This window comes from Argopecten irradians, chromosome 12 (assembly GCF_041381155.1).
Source record: "Argopecten irradians isolate NY chromosome 12, Ai_NY, whole genome shotgun sequence".
NCBI classification, from domain to species: Eukaryota; Metazoa; Mollusca; class Bivalvia; order Pectinida; family Pectinidae; genus Argopecten; species Argopecten irradians.
This window is the reverse complement of record NC_091145.1, coordinates 15,919,643-15,942,359: the sequence shown is the minus strand read 5'-3', so window position 1 is coordinate 15,942,359 and position 22,717 is coordinate 15,919,643.

The following is a 22,717-nucleotide window of genomic DNA, read 5'->3' as shown; positions in this document are numbered from 1 at the left end:
ATTCCCCAGACATGATAAATATAGATGACTGCCAGGGTTTGGACCCTGGATTCAGCATCCGTACATAATTTTCCTCTTGCAAGAGGGCTTTCATTGGACATTCATTTTCATATATACTCTCTAACTTTCCAATCATTCTCTTTTTTCCTCATTCTTGATGATATTCATTTATTCTGTGATTCATTCATACTGTACTCATTTATTACGGTTTCTTACATTCTGAATTCATCCTCTCATTCTGTAGCTCATTCATTAAATATTTAGTTTATCTAGAATGTTCTAAACATTTTCTTTTTTCGACTTTATAAACCTTTCCAAATTACTTCGAAATAGGTATTGGGCCTTTACTATACATATGATCTACAACAGTTTCTTCTTTGTTACACTTACTATCATTTCTACCTTTCCAAATGGACCATTCGAATGACAATGGAGCTGTAATGAGAAGAACTGACATATCATCAGTAACTTGAAATCCCAAAATCACAACATCTGATGTCAGTTTGTTGTGAAATCAAATCTCCGTGAAAATGAGTTTTAGACACGATAACGCAAAATTAAGGCGTCGCAAAATTGCCTTGATGTACCTTACAGACCATGTCTATATCTATATCCATGTTCAGAATAGAAACGATAATATTGCATGTATAGTTCACTGTAAGGAGAACACAACTCTGACTATGACGCCATGGTACGTTTGAAAAGACTTCAGAATATAGTAGAAAACGTGTCGCACAGCAAACAGGTAATTTCTGCTAAACTAAAAGTTTTATTGGAAATATTGTAGTCTGCTAATCAGATAATAATATGGGAAGAAACTTCAAGAGAGCTTGCAGAAGTTTAATTAATAAACTGGGCAGTACACGCATATGTGAAATGTAGAAAAGATCTAATTGCTTCTATCAGGTACATGTGTATTAGCCATGGAGTGGGAGTGGTTGTGTGTAATTCTAGATTTTAATAAACAACCACCATTTGATTCTAGATTTTAATAAACAACCACCATTTGATTCTTCTCCAGAATGCACTGTGTGTGGTTATTTCATGTGTGTTTTGGGAGACTACGGTATGTTCGTGCTGCGTTTGTTTGTAGTAAAGTTAATCTAATACGATATGTACATGTATAAAGCTACCCCACTGTAGTATGCTACTAAAGATACAAAAACTGTAAAGTTAACCAACTATCTTTCGCCGCTACTCTACTTCGCGATTTACAACTCAAAACAAGTTCGCGAAGATTGAAATTCATGGATTTTAAAATCAATGATTGGAAATTCCTATCAGATGTAGATGTTAATTCGCGGAGATAAACTTTCACGAGTTTATTTGGATCGCGAAATTCGCGAAAATAAATCGTTATCGAAATAACCTTGAGTGGTATTTCTCCAACTCAAATTTTACTACATGTAACTTTGATCAAATAAGAGTAGGTACAATATGGACGCCCTATTTTACGACCCCGTTGTCGAATTATACCAGGAGTGAAATGAATATCACTAATACCATTTAGCTATACATCAATGACTCAGAAAGGATGTGTTCAGTTTGTTAAATAGGGTTAATAACAACAGAAACCATGATTGAAAGTGAATAATGTCATTTATTTGAGTTATAAATGACGACATAAAATTCAACTTTACTTTTAGTACAAAAGTGTAAAGGTTATCTGTTGACATATATATGTAATAACATAATAAGAACCCTTTTATACAAAGATGGGGCCATATACTGGTGGATTTATATGACCATCAGTGTACACGATCAGCCGTCTTTGAATTGCTTACAGTCATTCGTTAACTGTTGGCGTATATCTTAAAGACGTTTTCTGGGGGTTCAAAGAATTTCCATGTAATATTGGAGTAAGTGAATGAATTTCGTTAGTCAACAGTTTGTTTAGCGATTTCATTGACGAGTTTTGAATTTTAATAAACAAGTTCAACTTCAAAATCACCTGCTTAACTAGTAATTCCTAAGTAATACAGATGATTATGCTGATGTTATTATATAAAAACGGTTACTGGTATTCGAAATTATTTAGTAAAAACACCCGCGAAAGATACTATAAATTATTTCAGCTGTATTTTCACGATAAATAAATGACATAAAAAATATTTGAAAAAACCCCCATTAAAACTTTAATTGACACCAAATACACAACTTCTTGGTAATCTGTACCGTAGCCTATGTTTGTTTTAGATAAAGTGATGACACATGCGGCGTGCGTTGGCAAACCTCGGTTCCGGGCATCCGCTACTTTCTGTTTTTCAGAATTTATCTTAAAGTGCTGCCTCAAAAGATAAAAAAAAAGAAACTAAAACAAAATCATATCGACTTTGATATAATTTTCAGAAATTCAAAATTAATTTGCTAATAAATATAAATCAAATAACACAACAATTTGAGGTGCAATTTTTATCGTAAATAATGAGTTTAGTTTGTTTGAGTCACAACATATATTTGTTCAGCTACGATGCTCCACGATATGCCCCAGGCTACCGTGGTCAACGATGTATCAATAGAGCGATCATATTAGACGATACATTCGGTTAGATAATACATGTACTAGATGATGTGCGATGCATCAATATAGCAAACATTATTGAAAATATATCCGGTTACATTCATGCTGTACAATGTATCATTTAGCGAATGTTTAAGCACACTTTTATATTCTCGTTTTCTTGATATCCTCAATATACATTTTTTGTATTATTTTCCTTTTGCTGTAGAGCATTCTTTGTTAAACGTTTGCTGTTATTGTATTTTGAAAAGTATCCCTTAGGATTTCCAAACACTAATATGACAATTTCCAAACGCTGGTCTTCAATTCGCAATCAGGTATTACTCAACATATGAAATAAGATAAACTAGAGATGTGGTTATTCCTTTATGGATATGTTGATAGCTTGTTGATTGATCTGGCAGCTGATACAGTCAATGAGTTAATGAACTATCCACCCATTAAGTCAGTTACAATACCATACAAATTATACAAATCAATAGTTCATAGAATTCGCTTTCATTGAGAAAATTATAGGACTAGGGAACAGATGGACTTTCTAGGTATTGATTGAGGTAGAAGTGTTCCTTGATGGAGCATAACAAGGTATATATAGATATATGTAACCTAACATCATGCACTTTAGACATGTATCCCGGCGAAAAAGTCTTCCTTCTAAATGAGTTCAAGCCGATAATTTGCACCGAAAGACATATTTTAGTTAAGACATATTTTATTGCCATATCACATTTTTTTCTGAGAAAGAAAGATAATATGTAAGTGAAAACAACTTTGTACAAATATTTTGACAACATTTATCGTTAAATGTTGTTTTAAAATTAAGAACAAAATATTTGAAACCCGTACAACACCCTGTTATGTAAAAACTAGCTAAGTTATAAATATGGCTTTATTTATATAAATACCACTGTAATTCCTGTTGGATTTTTTATTTTCTTGATTCCTTCTATATTCGGTGAAATATATATTTGATATCACTATTAATGATATACAACACCATTAAAGTATTCTTACGACTTATCGGATTTAAAATTTGAAACAAAATTCAATTGCTATGTTTTCCAGCCATTTCCTTAAATATGGTTTCCATAGAAACACACGAGAATATATGTCTTTAAATGGTATTTGAGTAAACGTTTTGTGAGTATATTTTCATTGAGATCCATCTATCCAGAGATTATATTGACCACGAGAGGCGTTGGAGGGGAAACATTTATGCATGCGTACAATATAACCATACATATTGTCTACATCAGATGATATGTATTGTCTACTTCACTAGCTGCTGTATTCCACAAAAATATATGTCAAATTGTAGTCATATTCGTTTGGTTTACACAGGCAATATTTCTTCACGCTAATTTCACTTGAAAACTTTCATGAGAATTTGTGAAATTTGTGAATTCATGTGAAGAAACATTGCCTGTGTAGCATTTCTATTGTTGCTCTTTTCAAATAGGGACGTAATTGTTAGAGTAACATATGATACACAACACGTGATACAAAATACAATACGTGGTACACAACACAACGCTTGATACAAAATACAACTCTTGATACACAATACAACACGTGATACACAATACAACACGTGATACACAACACAACACGTGATACAAAATACAATACGTGATACACAACACAACACGTGATACAAAATACAACACGTGATACACAACACGTGATACGCAACACAACACGTGATACAAAATACAACACGTGATACACAATACAATACGTGATACACAACAAAACACGTGATACAGAGCACAACACGTGATACACAACACAACACGTGTTACAAAATACAATACGTGATACACAACACAACACGTGATACAAAATACAACACGTGATACACAACACAAAACGTTATACAAAATACAATACGTGATACACAACACAACACGTGATACAAAATACAACACTTGATACACAACACAACAAGTGATACAAAATCAACACAACACGTGACAACATGTGATACACAACACAACACGTGATACAAAATACAATACGTGATACACAACACAACACGTGATACAAAATACAACACGTGATACACAACACAACACGTGATACAAAATACAATACGTGATACACAACACAACACGTGATACAAAATACAATACGTAATACACAACACAACACGTGATACAAAATACAATACGTGATACACAACACAACACACGTGATACAAAATACAACACGTGATACACAACACAACACGTGATACAAAATACAACACGTGATACACAACACAACACGTGATACAAAATACAACACGTGATACACAACACAACACGTGATACAAAATACAACACGTGATACACAACACAACACGTGATACAAAATACAACACGTGATACACAACACAACACGTGATACAAAATACAACACGTGATACACAACACAACATGTGATACAAAATACAATACGTGATGCAAAATACAATATCTGATACACAACACAACACGTGATACGCAACACAACACGTGATATACAATACAATACGTGATACACAATACAACACGTGATACACAATACAACACGTGATACACAATACAACACGTGATACACAATACAACACGTGATACACAATACAATGTATCATTTCCCCTAATTAAATCTTCTTTTCTGAAACCTTTCTGTTTATTTTTGTACCAGTTGTTAGTACCCTGTCAGAAAATCGTTATATTATAATCAAGATGTAATACCTCAAATGTGCTAATTGCCTTTGCTAATTTACAACAGGTGACTGTTTTAGATTATCCCTTAAGATGATTATAAATGACAGACCAAGGACGCTACAAGTAAAACCATACTTTGTTCACATTACTCTTCAGAAGACCTCTTGTGTATCTATTTAAATAGAAAATGTCCTTCATCCACAAAACATCAACGTTAACACTTGCTGGCAAATGGTAGAGGAATCTGAAATTAAGAGAACGAAAGCACGTGTAAGAAAATGACGACGAGTGAAATGAAAAACGATATTTAAGATGATGATCAGACCTTTTCTGACCTAATTCAACTATTAACCAGTAGTATTGTCAGTACATGGATGGCAAGGCATACAGTAGTACATGACATGGATAACACGAGATAAATATACACAAAATAACGGGGACTGTATGCTGTAGAGGTTACCCACTCCCTTCCCTTCACGATGATCTACTCTACCATTTATCATGGGCTATTTGAAACGAGTAATACCTCGGCCGGTCTCTCCATTCTCCATCTCTCAGTCGATCAGAAAGTGTAAATTCATATGCATGGCGATGTGATATATTCACTAATTGACCATAGCCACTCAGCTCTTATAGGTATATAACATAGTTTGAAGTGCTTTTAAGTCGCCCCAGGAAGACATAGAGAAAAGATGAAATAAAAAAAAATCTTGCCATTTTTTCTTTAATCAATATGCAATGTATATGATTTATAGCGTTCTGTTTATCTTAATCATGGCGGAATTTGCATATTACAATTAAACATTTTACCTTAATGCAACTTGTGTTACTTGATGAATAATATTAGTTACACATTTAACGATAAGACACTGCACAGATAAACGTATAACTAGCAGTTTTGGAAGAATTTTCATAGAGCTTGTAATTTAGTGGTTTCTCTGCAGTTTTAATTTTGTAATCTTGCTGTCGTGATATTCGAATCAAAATTTAGGCTTTTTGATTTGAAGAAACGTCACCCTTAAGTTTTATATTGGTACAACAATATTAATTGTGTGAGAAAGGGCATACATCCGCATCAAACATTTAGATATAGCCTTCGCAGTGCAATGTTTAATGAATAAGCGGTTAAGACTGTCCACGAAAGGAAAGTTGTTAGTAGTAGGAGTAAAGATGATTAGAATTTTCATGGAAACGGAGAATGCATAATGAAACAGTCTCGATGATATATCTGGAATGAGTTTGGCCTCTGACTGCTTCACTGGTTAACTGCAAACTTCCTGATAAATAATTTTGCACTTTGTCAACAACAGGGAAATCAAAAAGGTCATATCAAAGCTCTATTTTAGCTGAATTTCCGTGACGTGATTTTTATTAACAGTTTTGATACATCAGGGGAGTTCAGTCACATGACATCAGTGTGATTTGTTGGAAAATATTTTTTCAAGTCGAACCTAGCGTTCTCCACTGTATTAGTTTATGGCAGCAGCTAGAAGTCAAGAGTACTACAAAGATTCAGGACTAGATTTAACAGTGGTCTCAAGTAACAAATACTCCTCAAACTGTCAATATACATTATTGTTCAGGCTTTGCCAGCTTAAAACGTCATTATATGTAAGTGCATTTTTCGTGTTTATTTATCATATAAATTAATGCTGACATTTAAATTAACAGTTTTTTGAAACTAGAAAGATATGTACTTTTATCATCTTACAATTAACATTCCAATGATATAAATATTCAAATCGCACACGAGGAGAATGCTGGCTATCCTTTTGATTTGTCAAACTTTGTTTTTATTATTCAATCTGTCGAATAAGACAGAGTTTCTGAAATACATGATTGTAAAACCTTATCCGAGTATTTACCTCGTCTTGGACAATAGTTGAGGAAGACGAGTCTGAGGCACTCCTTTTTCGCCGCCGGCGGCGTCAACATTTGCGTTGATAAGATCAAAAATTGATTGACTTTTTATGATAATCTTTGCATCCGTCAGCATATATGGACGGAGCCTAGGTTACAAAATTATTTAAACCAGTGTCGGTTTCTTGATTTTAGTGTATTCTTAAAGAACTAGTGTTCACCGATTTCGATAACGTGGGTATTTAGACAAGATAGAGTTTGCATTCTGACAATGATTGTGGAATTCTAGGACAATTAGAGTGAGAATAAATATCTTATCTACTGATCTTAACGATACTTGGTGGAGTTTTTATTATAACCTATATGTACAAGGAACAAATATTGTGACAACACGATGTTTTGTCAGTGTATGCAGTTAAATCTATTTATGATAAGGATGTATCACTTACTGTTGATAGATAGATAGATGCTACTACTGATAACTGATTACTTACGAGGTCTGTTTATTGTGTAAAGATGTCAAGTAATCGATGTATTGAAGCACATGTTTCTGCAACTGTGCGCAGCCATTATTGTTATGACAGCTGCGGAGCTAGCCGATAGCTAGTTTCGTATTTTGTATAACTAGTGCTTCCGGTTGTTGCAGACGATGTTTTGAATGTGTGGTGTAAAAGAAAAGTGAGTTATTATAGTTATATTACGTGTATTAATGTTTATAGAAGATAAACATTGTTTTGTATGATTATTGATGTTGGTTAGAGATTATCCAGCGAGTGATCCAGCAATTTCCAGGGAATCCAGCAATCGCTTCACGTGCTAATGTTCCATAGATGACGTGATCTTTGAAACCAGTCAGTCTGCGTCTGTCTGTGTCCGAGGTCGGTTGTGTTTGTTGTTGTTAGTGTGTAGCGATGGACAGAGAGGTGATTTCCTCAGTTCCTGAGCTTGTAATGTTTGTGTATCATGTTACATGTAGTTTATATGTGTGGGGATGGATTTATGGGATTATTCATGTTAATTTTAGGAATTTATTTGGTACTGAGAAGCTGGAAATACTTTGTAAAGATGCATCTGTTACTGTTACGTTAGGTTCAGCTGTTATTGGATTATATTTATTTATTGATGTGAAGTCTAGATTATAATGAAGATGTCAATAGATAGTTGGAATGGAATCTTGAGTATGTTTGGAGATGGTGAAATATTGCTGATATTGTGAACCTTTATTTTATGTGTCTTATTAATAAATGTCTAAGTTTGTACCTGTATTTTGGAATCCTGGTTGTTTCTTATAGGATTTTAGAACTATTCAGGTGAATCCATGATGTAACTAAGTCGTCAATGGTTAGGGTAGTTAGGCAAGCGTCTTCTATCTCTCAAATACTTATGTGGCGGTAGCCGCGCTACCACTGGTTATTTTCAAGTCGGTTCAGGATACAGAGTCCTGACCACTTGACCGTCACAATATTATGGAGGGAAAATAGCATTTTTGTGTGATATTGTGTATGCAAAGTGTGATAGATGAGGCAAATACTTACGTGTAGTTCTTGTCTTGTTTTACTATTAAAGAATGCTGTTGATATCCAATTCACTTCGATAAGTTCCGCATTAAAACTGTTATAAAGGAAAACATAATAATGATAAAAAACTATAGTCAATCATTTCATTTTAGAGTAATGCCTCTTTGTGCAAGTGTAAGTGATTTCTACTTAAAAAAGTAATGTGCCCTGTTTATCCTTAACATGATAAACAAATTAACATCATTGTTATCTAATTGTCATAAAAATAAAACAAATCGATTGTAATGCAACTTATTTATCTCAAAACTACTGTATTATCCGATTTCTGCTTCCGTGCAGTCAATTGCAACAAACGTGAACCGATTGTCTCCAAGGCCTTGTCCGTGTGAAATCGCTGTGTTAGTAGAATAAACATTGGCGGAGATATGACACCTCTGGATCAGTTTAAATATTATATCTGTCGTTGTCGTGCAGCATCTGCTGTAAACACTGATTTTAAATCATTTCCCGGTCCTAAATCAGTATAAAATGCTAAATGAAGTTTTTTTTCGGGACTTAAACTTATGCGTATATGTACACTCATTTAGAGGCGGATCAATCAATACAACTGTACAAATGATAAATGGAGAATAGAGGTGTGAAATTCTTTAATATTTCTCTCACATGTGGAAACATACATTTGTATAATCTATCGAAATATAGATTACAAACGCGCTTAAAATGCTTTGTCTTACGTCATATCGACATCATCTCAAAAGCATTAAACTTCAATTTGTCATAATGTGCAATGTATCTATATTCATAGTTTAGATTTTCCATTTGGTATAATTTGTTTAGAGTTTAGATTTTATATTCCGTATATTTTGTGAAGTGTTGTAGAGTGTAGAACTTCTGTTTGAGATTTCTTTGCTTCAGTACAGACAATATTACTAATCCCTACATCATACTTTAAGAAAACCAAAAGCAGCACCAGGTGTTTTCCCGCTGATAGCGGACATCCGGATCTGATTTTAGACAACGTACTCGGCGACCACTTTCAATAAAACCTGCAATGTATGCATGAGTAAAGACATGTGTTTCCATTTGAATAAGAAAATAATTCATGCAGTATATTTACTTCCGTTTCCTTGTTTCCTGTGTTCGAATTTCATTTCAATTTCATATAGCAGTTTTTTCCAGTGCATCTGATTTTAGAAAGGAAAGTAAATACGTATATATTTTTGGCTGTCGATTGGTTAGCCAGGAGTACGCGCGTGAATGTTATTCTCGTTCAAACTGCGCACCCTCCCATGGTAACCCCTCTCTCTATTCAACATAGCTTACCTCAGTGATATAATGAAAGAGGAACTGTGTTGATTGTTCGTGGTAATTTGAAGTTTGTGTTCATTTTTTATTAATAAAAAATCAGTGAATTACCTTAATTCCATTCATCTTCAATATTTGAAATGAAAATATCTTCATTGAACATTTGATATAATTTTTTAATGATAAAACATTGTACGATTTCAAAGAATCTCGAAAATCTAGCGAAGGCCGCGATTTTGTCTCGCCTTAGCCGATAATAACATTTATCCCATAACTATGCATGTTTCACGATGGAAAACCCATGTGATAATTTCCATAGCAGTTGGTTATCGTTTATGTTTACACACTGGATTGGTCAACATTTACACACTGGAGTGTGTAAACATAAACGATAACCAACTGCTACGGCGCCTCTGATTGGTCAACTTCAAGATTTCTGGATTCTAATTGGCTCTCAACTTCGGGCTACTTTTCACAGCGCACTTTCTTTTAAATATCATTGTATTTATTGCTAAACAGGATAGTTGCTTATATAAAGTATTAAACAATATAATATTGGCTCTCTATTTAGGCACTATATTTTATGGCGGCAAGATATCACTACATATTGTATGGTGGTAAGTTTCCCTGAATGAAGACGAAGAAATGGTCACCACAGTAAAAATATAGAGTTAAAGTTATGGGATAAATAAGTTCCCCAACGCGTGACTGTTGTTTATCATGTTTATCTAAATTCTCGTTAGTTAATTTTCAAATTTTTAAAAGACACTCGCTAAAGCTCGTGTCTTTTCCAAATTTGAAAATTCACTAACTCGAGTTTGATAAAGATGAGAAACAACAGTCACTTGTTGAGGAACCTCTATATGTCATTTTATTGTTCCTGTCATAATGCCACACTGAAAATCGCTCCGACTTGAGCTTGGAAAAATGTTCCCAATTTATATCGTATCTAACTCTTCTGTATCTGTATATAAAAACGTGTGATGTGTACTTATGTGTTTCGTCTGACTTTTATTACTTTATGGAAATGCTCGAATGTCAGGTATCACAGTAATACATTTGACAAAATGTGCTAGAGTGTGAAAGTATACTTGTATTTAGGCTTGCTCAGTTAATTATAAGATGTTTCCCCTGTGAGATGCTATTCATGATATCATGGATATTCATGAATGATTCAAGAACTTTCAAGAATATTAGTAGATTGTGGTTCATGAAAAAAACTCATGTATATTCATCAAATGACTCTCATGAACTCTTCATAACGTTTTACAAATCCATGAAACATTCATGATTGCTCATGATCAATGTGTCAAGAATTATCCATGGAGTTTTATGCATGACTGATATTCATTAAAATTGCTCAAAAAGAATGAAAATCTTTCATTTATTTTTAAGAATGATTCTTGACATGCCATTTCATTCATTTTGATGAATTTTAATGAATATCCATGGAAGTCACATGACTTGTCACATGACCACTTAGTAATATGACTTCTATATACATTTCCCGCCAAAACAATTACAATCCAAAATGGCTGCTGTATCTGCTGGCGTGTGGAAGGGGAAACATTATCCATCTTAAAATGGAAGTTTTGACATATTAATGAACGGATATTGTTCCATTCCTGGATTTCTTTAAGCACAGATGAACACTTTTCAGTAAGCTTTGATTAACTGCAGGCCTTTTTTAACATGAAATTGTTGCACAGTGATATTGCTATAGTAATTATGCATAGATATTAGTTTGTGATTTTTTTTCAAATGTTATTGAACTATATTGCCTTTATAAACTATCATGCTTTACAACTATAGGTTTATTTTGGACATATACTAATTAACTTCGAATGTATTATGAAATTGAATCACTGAAAACAGATTTTGCTAGTACTTTTCTGTGGCAGTATGAAAATATAATGAACATTCATGTTAAACTCTTCTGATATTAGATATTAATCTATATTATATCTATTATCATGAGAATTTGTTTCATCAAATATTGAATTGATCCCAATACAATTGTCATTGGTTTGATAGAAAATTTCAGTTCTAAACCCCCAGTAGAGTTAATAAAATTCAGATTCCGCTTACTCCAACTTGCGTTCATTAAACTTCAAGAACACGACTCAAGTTCATGAATTATTCATGAATTGTTTCAGTTCATGAAGTTTCATGAATATTCATGAATTGTTTGTGCATACTGCTGCGAGTTGTAGTTCATGAATAACTCATGAATTGTTATGAATAAACATTCATGATCATTCATGATGGTTTTAAGTTCGTTGAATGGGTTGTTCATAAATGTTCATGATTTCATCAATAAAAGAGATTCCTAAATTATTCATGAAGTTTTAAGTTCGTGAATTGCATGAAAATATTCATAAATAATTGAGGAATATTCATGAATTTTATTCATGAAAAATTCATGAAATATTCATGAATATTCATGAATTATTCATCAACGTCTCGCAGGGGACTGCATTGTGTGATAACTTATAAAAATAAAGTTTGTAGTAATTTCTCATTTTATCTGGAATTTCATCTTGATACCGTCTATCTACATGTATATTAGTATATAACATTGGTCCGACGTTCTAAGTAACACACCATGGACCACGGGACATTGTAACAGAAACATTAGATATCACGATCTGGCATGAATTCAATGGTTCGTGTTGGCTTATTTGGTTAAACGTCCTATTAACAGCCGTGTGATTTAACTGTGTGCCAAGTTTAGGAGGCGAAGCCATGCTGAGCTTCCATCTCTCAACTCAAAGGTTTAGGACTTTGTGTAATATGTTGAGACATTTAACCACTCAGCCACCGCGGCATATATGTGGGGGTCTTGTGGTAATTTATCGGGACATTCTATTTAACTACTAATATGTACTTAACTTATAAGGCCACCGCCACCCAAAGGTGTTGGGCTTGTGCCATCATGTTGGGACATCTTTACCACTTAGCCATCGCGACCCATATGTGGAGGGCTTTTGGTAACATGTCGGAACATCTTAACTTTGTCGGCGACTGCCTTTAAACAATATAAGATGTAAATCAGATGCATTCAAATGTTCAGAGTGATATACTTGCAATTTCCTTAGTCACATGGCCGAAAATTTTACCGGCTTGTTGTATTTAGCTTTGACGGATAAATTTTCTTACTATCTCCCCATAAAATACAACACAATACATGTATGCTTTATGTTGGGCTGATAGAAAGTCGGGTCATTTAAAACATTGGGGTCCCATGAGATATTCTCACAGACAAAGCGGTAGACTGTCACTCTATGTAATAATAGGTTTTTGGCTAAAATGCTTTTAATCTTCATAACAGTACGATAAAGCTAGAAACTTAGCGAGTGTATATCCCATTACACCATAGCTTCTTCATTCTCAGACAATTCATGGTCAAACATTGAGACGGATTTTATCGCGAACGGTCACGAACGCTCAGTCGCAATGGAAGGAGAATTTATTAGTCAATGCATGACTCCCCCTATTAAACAAACGTAAGTTTATATGTGTTTACTTAATTATACATATTTTCTTACATCTGATAACTATGAATGATATAATTAAGAATGTACAGTGATGCTCTTCTTGAATAGTAATTAAATATAATCCTATCAGGAAAGTATAAAGATATATTCACAAACTGTGTAATATTTGTCCAGTGCATTTTCAGATCAGAGTAATGTAATAAGACTATGAATTAACGATAACACAACTAATCAATTGTGATTTTTAATTCACCGGAGGTATAAATAATGAATTTAAACTCACTGTAAATATTCACATTAATACACTTGTTAAGTTGAATATCTAAATAGTAATAACTCACTGTAACAATCAAGCACATATAATTGTTATTCTTTATTTTGAGGATGATTTTTTTAATTTTCTTTATATGTGTTCATTTTAACATACGGTATTTTTAGTTGATAAATTTATGATTTGACGTTGTATATCAATAATTCATTAAACGGTGAATTTATTTAGTTCAATTTGTAGCTCTGCTTACACTCTTTTGGAGATGACGACAAGTGAAGGACAAGTAAAGAGAACACGTTTGACCTTTATAAACAATAAACTTTCTTCGTCTGAACAGACGGAACAACATTACACAGAGTAATTCCTGTTGGAGCTTTACGACTTACAATTTACCTTGAAGCTATTGCTGGCTAGGCTGTTTAGCTGACGAAGGAAATGAATTGCCTGGGTAATGGTCAAAGATAGCGCTTCATAAACTGACCATTGCCCATTTGATAGCTGTTTGTATGCCAGATCGCTGGTCAGCCTAAAGCCATGATACCATGGAAATGACAAGGATAAGCCTTATGCATTCTTGCGAGAATAGTATTCCAAATTGTATCGAGTCGCTTAATGAATGAAAATGAGAAAATAACTATATTATTGGCTGCAAGGAAGACACTACCAACTTATCGAGACAATACCAGCTGTTTTGGTAAAAAAACAAGTTCTACTTGTTCTTTTTGTGAGCAAACCTAGGAAGTCAACGAGAGATGATCTTAATCTAGAGGGATAACGCATTGCTATTAGCCTAATCCGAAAACATTAATACTTACACTTAGAGCCCTTGCCTTCAGACGTTCATCAGTCCTTTTGTGGCTCCGGGAGCTGACAGGTGATTTATCTGTGTGCGGGAATCTAGATTAGGTGTAGCTTACATAAGTAACCAGAATTTCTAAAATGTTTTAATTAAAATCGTTAAAAGTACTGAGAAATTTGATGATAGTGACAATCGCATTATATTGTATACATTTTCAATATGTGTTTGTTTCTTCCGCCCATATATTTTTTTAGATTTTTTTTAAGATTGATTGTCCCGAAAAGGCAGGTTGTCGAGATGTAGAACTTCTAAAAACAACATTATTAACTAGAATCCTTTGTACCTTTATTACAATTTCTCACGCTCTGGGTTTGCGTGAATCTAAAGGAAATTCCGTGTTGAAGTCTTGTAATTTCTTCCTACACTAGGATCAAGAGCCACAAGCGTTCTTTAGATCCTGATTAGGGGTCTTCATAGTGTTTAATATTCCCGGAGCTAACGTTATAAAACCAAGGGTCATAAACAAATTACTGTGACCACCAAGGATACTCTCATTTATAAAATCACGTTGCATAAAAGCAGAATTAAAATATTAACAGCATGTTCTGTCATTGTTAAAAAGCTCGGGCCAAATATTTTTGTTTTAGATGAGATTCTGATCATGTAACGAAGGGGAAAATACCACATCCTACGGTAAAGAGTGATTGATATGCTCTGTGAGATCGCGTATTGGGTCTTTTTTTGCCACTGTTTTATTAACTGGCCCTTCATTATTTTGATAGACGTTGATTTCTATGTTCCTCCTTTGTAAAATATCTTGCAAATTAGAAGATTTTCAGCAAAAGATTGCAAATTATGGAAATAAAAAAAACGTTTGTAAATTTCTCTTTTATTCCAAGGGCAACAAGTAATACATCATGCTCATTAGCGAATTCCCGCAGTTTCGAATCGGATACAATTTTGTGTAATTAATATATTAAAGTCGTTTAACAAACAGCCAGTGGGTATGAGTAATAAGAGGAAATCTAAAACTAAATCAAACAAACTAATAAAGCATTGTTATAGTTTTAAATGCAGCCCCGACGATCTCCCTGTAATGTTTGTCAATTTTATCAAATGAATTATATTGTTGAATGCCTTAAGATTCCAATGAGGATATTTTCTTAGGTTCTCCTGTCGTCACGTAGTTTTATTATGTGACTGTTTACTGCGTGAACACGTTAAGTATCATATACAAACGTCATGTATCGAGGATTCACGGAAAGAGCATTTACCTACCGGTATTTGGTTACAATTGGAATTATAATGTTAAACTGAAAATTATAAAGTCGTTATATATGAAACAAGCATAGGTATCATTTGAATAATGTAGGCTTATACTTACATAACAAACATTTACGATCAAAGTTATATGTGCTATATTTTCATTTTCTCGAACTAAGAAAAGCTTTTCATATGATATTCAATACCAAAAGTTACCAATATTTTGAGAATTACAATACTTACAATTTATTTAAGGATTAACCTGAATAGATTTTTTATGTTATGGAGATATAATACAAGAATCTGAATGTACTCTTAATAAACCGCGAATTCAAATTAATCCTTATAATTCAATTTACTAAACATAATCTCTTCAATACTCAAAATTCACTTTGGAACTTTTTTGTCTATGGAATCATTACGCCGTCATCTCAGCCAATCAAAAGCAACGTCACAAACGACGACGCTATGTTTTCCTTTATGGACTGATAAAGTAAATTTTTAAGCCAATGAAAATTCTCGTAACAAGCAAAATTGAAGTATTTAATTTTTATTGAACTCAAAAAGGATTATGGTAGTACTGCCAAAAATCATTATAATTTCTGGCCTAAAATTTCATTTTCACATTCTCACAGTGTTTTTAGCTAAATAGTAAAGTGTATTATGCATATATGTTTTCATTTAAACATACATAAAGCATAAAAATCAAGAACTTTTACACTGTAAAATTATTGTGTTAAATTCTAATGTTAATAATGAATAATGATTCTTGTGTCTTTGAGTGATTTCCTCAGCTTAATTAATCAAACTTTATGGTTTTCAATTGTGAAAAAAAAACCAATTAGAAATGTTTGCCCAGTTATGGCTCATATAACTTTACAATTACCTCATCTTGTCTTGTTGTACAAATTATTCATTTAAAGCATACATACACTTATCCTCGATACTCCAGGGGTTCCGATCACTTATGATCTCTGTAATCATAACCTTTGGAGGATCGAGGATGGCACACACCCGTATCTGTGTAAGGCATAAGAATGTTTAAAGCAATGTGCTTTGTTTCATTAGATCTTGATTTTGATGATTTACTTGTCGTATTTATGCCCATGTACATGATATCGATGTACCCCCTTAATGAAAAGTACACAAAAGTTTTTGTCAAATATTTGGATACCAAGGTTAGAGTTTTGGTTTTTGTTTTATTAGTTTAATGTCATATTAACAGTCAGGGTCATGTTAGTAGGTGCCAGGTTTGATGGTGGAGGAAAGCCGGAGTACCCGGAAAAAAACCTACGACCAGCGGTCAGTACCTTGCAACTGCCCTACTTTGGATTCGAACTCGCGAAACACAGTTGGAGGGCTTCTGATCATATGTTTAGACATCCTGACCACTCGGCCACCGCGACCCCTTAAGGTCAGAGTAACAAACTGTTAATACTACTTAAATAATAGTACTGAAAAAAGTGGTTTCTACCATAATGAAAAATAAACATTCTGCTCAACTACACAGTAAAACATTTGGAACATTGATTAAAAGTAGCAAAACATCGACAATTCGCTATTTTCATAATATCCAATTGTTTTATTTTTGCATGGATTAGATTTTCTAATTATAACTTTTGTACTCATTCGAGCTTTCACGATTTTCGATTGACTATCAAACTACTGTAACAAAGAATTAATAAAACGATTGTAGCTCAGTCACTGTTATAATTGTGTGGTTTTACAATATATAAGACATTTGATCGTCTTAGGATACTGTACTATGCTATACTTATACTAATACGACAGATCATAAATTATACTTAACATTTGAACAATAATTGTTATTAAATTATATATATGTCTAATTAACACAGCAAGAATATAAAAAGAATTGTTTTGCTTTTGGTGTATGCGCAATTAGTACTTCATTCTATTTTCATTTATAGGACAAAAAACACGCTATCCACTATTTATTTTTTATATTTTTCTCTTGAAGTAATATTAGAAGCTCAAACTTTTTAATAGTGAAAATGCTGTAAAGTAAGTAAATTTTGTAACTGAAGAAAATGGTAAATTGCCTGCTACTGTTCTTATTGATAAAACTACTATTTGCCATCGGTGGATCATGTCTAAGTGTCTTCTACAATATAGACATAGACATCCAATATCTTTTACTGTGGTTTGCTGCATGTATGCTGTGCTAATAATATATGCAATATAAACATAAATAAATAAATGTATTACTTATAAATATCAAAGAACACACAATTTAACAAAGCATGACAATTTATTTATTTTGGATGTGGAGCAGTGGTAGAAGGCGCAGGTATGTTTGGCTAGGCGATTGGGAACCGTAGATCGTGAGTTCGAGGCCCGGATAGTGCACGAGTCAATACATTGTCATGCTTTGTTAAATTGTGTTTCTTTGATATTTGCTTATACAATAAAGATATATTTATATATCAATTACCTTTACTATGTTTTGATATGATATGTGATACTAATTCTGTATGAAATATAAATTACGGACTCCCAATATGTTTACTATATTATTACTATGTTATGCTATACTATACACATTATTCTCTCATACCTACACTATAATACTGGCTGGTCTAGGACAATACACTCATGTCTCCTGAGGTTGTATTGCAGGGCTACCCTGAAACTAGCCGGATTTACTGTAAAAGATACAAACAACGGGATATGCGTTGAAAACATCACGCATTTTACATGTATGGAGAATTGACTTGCACTATCGATTTTTTTCGAATTTATTTCAAAATGATGGAAAATCATAGAAGTAAAATTTCAATAAAACGTTAAGGTAAGAGAGAAAAATACTATTTCATGAGTGGATAAGAAGGCTAGGGAAACTCTTCCCTCGAGATCATAAAGTGTTGCAAAATTCTCGGCAACCCTCAGATTTTTAAACATTTTTTTACTCTTGGGTAGAATATCATTTTCCTTCATATCCACATATGACATAGTCTTATAATATTATATATGGTACATGGTATCATCACAAACCAATTAACTACATTTTATGCTCCTATTATTATAGCTGTATGGTTTCAGTTTTCTCTCCAATTAGAAATAGACTGTATGAACGATTGAGTGAAAGTGGTGTCATTGTCTATGTAATAAATGTTTACAGTATTACATAAATGAGATGAGTCTTGTGTACGTAGTATGATAAGTGATAGCCCTCCTGTGTGGGGACACTGTTGATATTTTTAAAGGCTGATCCCAAGACCCAAACTTGACAGCCTTCAGACAAATGACGTTTGGCTTTTGTGGGAGAGATTTGAGTTTGAGATAGTAGACAGAAAACTTTTCATTGGAAATGAAGAAAAGAATCTTATGTTTGAAATGTTGAGAAAATGCCTTCAGAATTACTCACTCTATCATCTGTTTATACATGCACATATACTTGTAAATGTTCAGTAAGATAAAAGGTATGATACTGTTTGAAATTTTTTCTTGTTTCTTGAGCCATGGGATGGACATGGGTAGGCCAAGCCCGAAGAAAGAGCACGTTTCGCTTTCATAGAGACATGTACTAGTAAGCGGTGTGGCTAATTTGTAGTACTTTCTACAAATATGATGTAGAGTTCTTGATGTTTCTTAAGTCAATATAAACAAAAAACGAACGATAGTATTATCCCGAATTTCAGTTCTACATCGAACTGCAGATATACTGACAAGATATGATACAGTCACATGTAAAAATGCTTTGAAATTTAAAGAGTGAGATTTCTTATGTCCACGCATTGCAAGGTATAAGAGGGTGATCGAGTTGTGTAGTGTATGGATTAGGCAATCGTCTTTTACCAAGCCGGCCGAGGTGCGATCCACGGCACGGACGTGAAGAGATCAAGGGTTACCTGACCGATCACGTGGGTTTCCCCCTGACACAAATAGTCAAGTACCTCGTTAAATGGGTACGTTAGATTAGTTGCTGGTCTTACAAAACATGATTTACAAGCCGGCATGTAAAAAAGACGGATGGATACAACAGCCTTCAGGTCCGGTACACACTGTACGAAAGAATGTTAATTGTTCAACAGGCGATGTCAAAGTCATGCTTTTGATTAAGATGCACCATAATGCACTTATGTGTAGTTCGTATATATGTCCCCAATGACCAGTGGTAGCAAAGGGTCGTGTTTGAACGAACCAATGTATCGCAAACATCTTGTAAATAGGACACATATGTGTTTATGTATTCTATCTCAAAGAATAATTGAAATGCTATATTTGGCTCGAACAGATTATCTGGAATATTGATGCATGTCGTATATGTCACGTGAGATATACTGTCACCTTTACGTACAAATTCTCCAGATAAACTCCTTCCACTTTCCTCCGTTGCAAATCCTTTTCTTCCATTGTCCTTTTTAGTACTTAACAATCTCTAGTAAGTTTTTACCACGACAATTGACCATGGATGAAATACCCACCAGTAGACAATATTGCGAGTTTTGGGTATTGGGCATCGTTAGGCAATACTGATGATTTTTTCTTTGATGACAGTACGTTTACGATGATTCGTCGACGGATTTAACATTAGAATGTAATATCGATTTCTGTAGACAACGAGCGCTTGATTATTGATATCTCCATTGCCAAAATGGTATGTTCAATGTAAACAGACATAATATCACATTGAGTCGATTGTAAAAGTATGCAAATCACATTATCATGGAAAAATATCCAAAAGCAATGAAATAGTCATGTAAAATAGATGTTGAATGAAAGCAATGATATAGTTCGGTGAAATGAATGTTTGGTAATTAATTTGATTATCTTTGATAATGAGCAATACAATACTGTTCTAAGAAACCCTGAAAATTAGTAATGTCCTGCCGTTCTGGTAAACAACGCCCCTTTGACAATGGCATACTGTTCTAGTAAATAGCACCCTCCTTGATACTTAGTAACGACATGCTGTTCCATTAAATAGTGCCCTCCCTTGGAAATTGGTAACGGCATGTTGTTCCATTAAATAGTGCCCTCCCTTGGAAATTGGTAACGGCATGTTGTTCCATTAAATAGTGCCCTCCCTTGGTAATTAGTAAGGACATGCTGTTCCATTAAATAGTGCCCTCCCTTGGAAATTGGTAACGGCATGTTGTTCCATTAAATAGTGCCCTCCCTTGGAAATTGGTAACGGCATGTTGTTCCATTAAATAGTGCCCTCCCTTGGTAATTAGTAACGGCATGTTGTTCCATTAAATAGTGCCCTCCCTTGGAAATTAGTAACGGCATGTTGTTCATAAAATAGTGCCCTCCCTTGGAAATTAGTAACGGCATGTTGTTCCATTAAATAGTGCCTTCCCTTGGAAATTAGTAACGGCATGTTGTTCCATTAAATAATGCCCTCCCTTGGTAATTAGTAACGGCATGTTGTTCCATTAAATAGTGCCCTCCCTTGGAAATTAGTAACGACATGTTGTTCCATTAAATAGTGCCTTCCCTTGGTAATTAGTAACGGCATGTTGTTCCATTAAATAGTGCCTTCCCTTGGAAATTAGTAACGGCATGTTGTTCCATTAAATAATGCCCTCCCTTGGTAATTAGTAACGGCATGTTGTTCCATTAAATAGTGCCCTCCCTTGGAAATTAGTAACGGCATGTTGTTCCATTAAATAGTGCCCTCCCTTGGAAATTAGTAACGGCATGTTGTTCCATTAAATAGTGCCTTCCCTTGGAAATTAGTAACGGCATGTTGTTCCATTAAATAGTGCCCTCCCTTGGTAATTAGTAACGGCATGTTGTTCCATTAAATAGTGCCCTCCCTTGGAAATTAGTAACGGCATGTTGTTCCATTAAATAGTGCCCTCCCTTGGTAATTAGTAACGGCATGTTGTTCAATTAAATAGTGCCCTCCCTTGGAAATTAGTAACGGCATGTTGTTCCATTAAATAGTGCCCTCCCTTGGAAATTAGTAACGGCATGTTGTTCCATAAAATAGTGCCTCCCTTGGTAATTAGTAACGGCATGTTGTTCCATTAAATAGTGCCCTCCCTTGGAAATTAGTAACGGCATGTTGTTCCATTAAATAGTGCCCTCCCTTGGTAATTAGTAACGGCATGTTGTTCCATTAAATAGTGCCCTCCCTTGGAAATTAGTAACGGCATGTTGTTTCATTAAATAGTGCCCTCCTTGATACTTAGTAACGACATGCTGTTCCATTAAATAGTGCCCTCCCTTGGAAATTAGTAACGGCATGTTGTTCCATTAAATAGTGCCTTCCCTTGGAAATTAGTAACGGCATGTTGTTTCATTAAATAGTGCCCTCCCTTGGTAATTAGTAACGGCATGTTGTTCCATTAAATAGTGCCTTCCCTTGGAAATTAGTAACGGCATGTTGTTTTATTAAATAGTGCCCTCCCTTGGAAATTAGTAACGGCATGTTGTTCCATTAAATAATGCCCTCCCTTGGAAATTAGTAACGGCATGTTGTTCCATAAAATAGTGCCCTCCCTTGGAAATTAGTAACGGCATGTTGTTCCATTAAATAATGCCCTCCCTTGGAAATTAGTAACGGCATGTTGTTCCATTAAATAATGCCCTCCCTTGGAAATTAGTAACGGCATGTTGTTCCATTAAATAGTGCCTTCCCTTGGAAATTAGTAACGGCATGTTGTTCCATTAAATAGTGCCCTCCCTTGGTAATTAGTATCGGCATGTTGTTCCATTAAATAGTGCCTTCCCTTGGAAATTAGTAACGGCATGTTGTTTTATTAAATAGTGCCCTCCCTTGGTAATTAGTATCGGCATGTTGTTTTATTAAATAGTGCCCTCCCTTGGAAATTAGTAACGGCATGTTGTTTTATTAAATAGTGCCCTCCCTTGGTAATTAGTAACGGCATGTTGTTCCATTAAATAGTGCCCTCCCTTGGTAATTAGTAACGGCATGTTGTTCCATTAAATAGTGCCTTCCCTTAAAAATTAGTAACGGCATGTTGTTCCATTAAATAGTGCCCTCCCTTGGAAATTAGTA